Source organism: Oryx dammah, unplaced genomic scaffold, assembly GCF_014754425.2.
Source record: "Oryx dammah isolate SB20612 unplaced genomic scaffold, SCBI_Odam_1.1 HiC_scaffold_19, whole genome shotgun sequence".
Lineage (NCBI taxonomy): Eukaryota > Metazoa > Chordata > Mammalia > Artiodactyla > Bovidae > Oryx > Oryx dammah.
Window position 1 is genome coordinate 38,085,047 of NW_024070203.1, and position 4,528 is coordinate 38,089,574.

Here is a 4,528-nt window from a genome sequence, read left to right on the forward strand (position 1 = left end):
AAAGAGGTTTTTCTTTAATTTAGTTTCCTTTATTTTCACCAATATTCTCACAGTAAACAGAATTGCAGTTTGATTAAACTCTGGGAGATAGTAAAGGACAGGGCAGCCTGGTGTGCTGCAGTGCATGGGGTCGCAAAGAGTCGGTCACAACTGAGTGACTCAACAACAACAACAACTAACACAGGAAAACACATAAGGCATTTATAATATTCCTTCAAGGTGTATCTATGGCATGTCATATAAACTGGATTCCAAAAATTAATGTCAATGCATTAAACTACAAAAGCATTGTAGTTTAGGTTTGATACAGAAATAAAATCAAGAGTATCTAGAAAATGGGTTGCACAATTTTCAGGCACATGTCTGTCAGAGTGCCCTGGGGTCAGAGGAAACTTTCTTGCCAGTTCTTAAAAGTGCAAGAGTTCCCTGTTGCCATGTGGAAATCAACACAGTATTTCTATAGTCAGCTGAGAGAGGGGTAAAGTTATAAAAGCTAAAAAACTTAAAAATAGTCTTATGCAGAGTAGAAAGCCACCTCTCCTTTATTGAGGGGACTGAGGGCATAGGGAATGACATGGACGAGATTTTCTACTCCAGTACACAGAAAAATGAGCAGCTGAGTCTAAAAGCTCTGTTATTTAGAACATGGAAACAATTGTCTTTGTATGGAAAATCATTGACCAAAATCTCAGAAAAAAAAAAAAAAAACTCTGGACTTCCATGGTGGTGCAGTGGTTAAAACTCCTCTCTTCCACTGCAGGGGCCAAAGTTTCCATCCCTGGTTATAGAACTAAGATCCTGCATACCTCACTACCCAGCCAAAAAAACACACAGAAAACCCAGCAAAACAGAAACCCTCACTGAAGCCCCATTTGAGACCCAACTTTAAGTAGTGTAACTATTCACTGAAATTCCCAAGATAAGGGAATGAATTGGCCCCCACATGACTGACTGGATGGCCCTGCTTTACGGGCTGTTCATTCTTGGTCAATTGTACATTGGGGAGTTCTATTAAAACTTCCAAGTTTTTAGTTTCTGAAGTGCTTCTTTCTGGAAACACTTGCAAAGGAAGACTTTCCAGGTGTCAATTAAGGTCACTCTTTGTTCATTGAACTCAAACATGATCATTTACAAGAAAATTCTTCTATTTATTTTCAGACTTGGAATGTGAATTGTATTGTCTCTTTCAATTTAGGGCTTCTCAGGTAGCTCAGAATTTGCCTGCAGTGCAGGAGACAGGTTTCATCCTTGGGTCAGGAAGATCCTGTGGAGAAGGGAATGGCAACCACTCCAGTATTCTTGCCTGCAGAATTCCATAGACAGAGGAGCCTGGCAGGCCACAGTCTACGGGGGCACAAAGAATTGGACATGACTGAGAGACCAACATATGCAATTTAGGTATGTTCAACCATAAGGTAAGCATTGTACTTCTATCTAATCTTTTTTAAAAATGTAGACCCCTTCCAAATCCAATGAAAAATCAGTACTTTTTTAAAAGAAGCACATTAACAATTAAATGTAAAATTTTTACCTTGAAAGTACTCTCACATGATAAATCCCACTAGAAGGTATTGATCAGATATTGTGCTTTGACTCTTAAGTTTAGGAAAATGAAAGCACAGACTAGCTTCACAAAGTAACAGTTTTGTTTATTCATTTATTTACACCAGTTTCAGCAGACAGGAATGTATTTCCTTAAAAAAATAAGAAAAAAAAGCGCCATAAAATGATCCAAAAAGCATTGAAAGTAGAGTGACAAAATAGAAAATAAAAAGGTGAATCAGAGAGCAAATTAAAAGGTTACTATTGCCGCTATAACATGTGTTTACAAGATGACACAATGCTGAAAATGTGCATGAAGTCTGGACAAGTTGTCAACAATTGATATGTCATAAAGTCATTTTAGATCAAGACATTCAGAACCATAACTTCCGATTCATAGACCGTAGTTAAGAATCCACGATGGTAAGAGAGAGACCAACATCAGCCATCACTGCCAGAATCCAAACTGATGTTTAAAACCCAAGATACTCACACCTCCTGCTTTGATTCATCCCATGTTGAAGAAAAATAAATGTCGAGAGGGCAGAAGACCTTTCAACTAGATAGAACGCTGTGTTAAAATGAGAATTAAGGGAATTTGATTCTGACATGACCCCCATCAAATCCCAAACCTCGTATTGTTGATAGAGATCGGAGGGAAAAACAAAAAAGGTTGAATCTACACTTGTGGCCCAGTAAAAATTTCATCACAAGTGTTATAGAGAGAACAGCTGACATTTGGGGACGTATGGAGAATGTGGTTGAAATACCAAATGGAAGTCTACAAGATTAAACTGATATTTCCAACAGGTCTGTAAGCGACCAAAAAGCAGAGTGAAAACTCACTGTTAGGGAAACTTTGCACCTATCAGCAGCATTTCCCAACCTGAACACTCATATTTATTTAAGGAAAGTATATGATTAAACATACCTGGAGCAGGTAAGGTCCTGGCAGCCAAGGCCCATTGTTTTCATGTAGACCTCAGTGATTGTGCAAAGGACAATTGTCAAACTTAGGTAGTTCAGTTCAGTTCATTTCAGCCGTTCAGTCATGTCTGACTCTTTGCGACTCCATGGACTGCAGCATGCCAGGCCTCCATGTCCATCACCAACTCCCGGAGCTTACCCAAACTCATATCCATCAAGTCAGTGATGCCATCTAATCATCTCATCCTCTGTCATCCCCTTCTCCTCCTGCCCTCAATCTTTCCCAGCATCAGGGTCTTTTCCAATGAGTCAGCTCTTCACATCAGGTGGCCAAAGTATTGGAGCTTCAGCTTCAACATCAGTCCTTCCAATGAACACCAAGGACTGATCTCCTTTATGATGGACTGCTTGGATCTCCTTGCAGTCCAAGGGACTCTCAAGAGCCTTCTCCAATACCGCAGTTCAAAAGCATCAATTCTGCACTCAAGCTTTCTTTATAGTCCAACTCTCACATCCCTACATGACCATTGGAAAAACCATAGCCTTGACTAGATGGACTTTGTTGGCAAAGTAATGTCTTTGCTTTTTAATATGCTGTCTAGGTTGGTCATAACTTTCCTTCCAAGGAGTAAGCATCTTTTAATTTCATGGCTTCAGTCACCATTGCAATGATTTTGGAGCCCCCAAAAATAAAGTCTGACACTGTTTCTACTGTTTCCCCACCTATTTGCCATGAAGTGATGGGCCCAGATGCCATGATCTTTGTTTTCTGAATGCTGAGCTTTAAGCCAACTTTTTCACTCTCCTCTTTCACTTTCATCAAGAGGCTCTTTAGTTCTTCTTCAATTTCTGCCATAAGGGTGGTGTCATCTGCATTTCTGAGGTTATTGATATTTCTCCCGGCAATCTTGATTCCAGTGTGTGCTTCATCCAGCCGAGTGTTTCTCATGATGTACTCTGCATATAAGTTAAATAAGCAGGGTGCCAATATACAGCCTTGACGTATTCCTTTTCCTATTTGGAACCAATCTGTTGTTCCATGTCCAGTTCTGTTGATTCCTGACCTGCATACAGGTTTCTCAAGAGGCAGGTCAGGTAGTCTGGTATTCCCATCTTTTTCAGAATTTTCCACAGTTTATTGTGATCCACACAGTCAAAGGCTTTGGCATAGTCAATAAAGTAGAAACTTAGGTAACAGGAGCTTAAAACAGATCGTGAACTTTATGAATCACTTTGCAAGCTCAATAATAGTCTTTTTTTTTTTTCTTTTAATTTATTTAGCTGCAGTGGTCTTAGTTGTAGCATGTGGGATTGTTAGTTGCAGTGGGTAGGCCCTTAGTTTCAGCATTGTGGGATACAGTTCCCTGACCAGGGATCAAACCCAGGCCCTCTGCATTGGGAGCACAGAGTCTTAACCACTGGACCACCAGGGAAGTCCCACTAAACCACATACCTTGTTAATGGGTTCTTAGGTCTTGTTTTCAAAATGCTTCAATAGGGTTTTAAAACCATTCCATTTTGTTAATACTGGTAACTTCCAAGCAATAGCAAGTTCACTTATATAGATTGCTTGGTGACCCTTCTGGGTACTAAAATCCATGTCAAGGTTGAACAGATGTCCTGGAGAAAACTTTCAAGATTTCACATAGTAGCATGATTCCAAATAACTCACCAAAAGAGAGAAATAGTGGCCAGGGTTCCTTGTGGAAATATTCACTTAATACTCAGCAGACTGTACTGCACAGCTAAGTATGTGTTAGGCCCTGGAATTCTAACCTGCCCTCAATGACTCAGAAGCTAGTTCAGAGATAGAAACTGACCACATACGATGACAATTACAAAACAGCATTGCCTGCTTCTTGTAATCAACCCAATCACATCTCTTATGACCAAGTTTAGAGAACAAACGCAGTTAAATAGGGATGTCCTAGAAATGAAATACAGAAATAGACTTAACACAGTTTCTGTAAATAAAACTGAGGACATGAGGAGCAACATACTGAATCTGGAGTTTCCTAGGAAAAACATGAAAATCCATGCTTCCGCCCTTTGAACCAAC

At 39.8% G+C, this 4,528-nt stretch overlaps 1 non-coding gene across 1 annotated transcript; it reads right to left on the reverse strand.

Moving 5' to 3' along the window:
- Positions 1-3,829: 3,829 nt before the first annotated feature.
- On the reverse strand, positions 3,830-3,902 carry TRNAG-CCC. The gene has a single exon. It is a non-coding gene; the product is annotated as a tRNA-Gly (tRNA).
- Between the last annotated feature and the right edge of the window lie 626 nt (positions 3,903-4,528).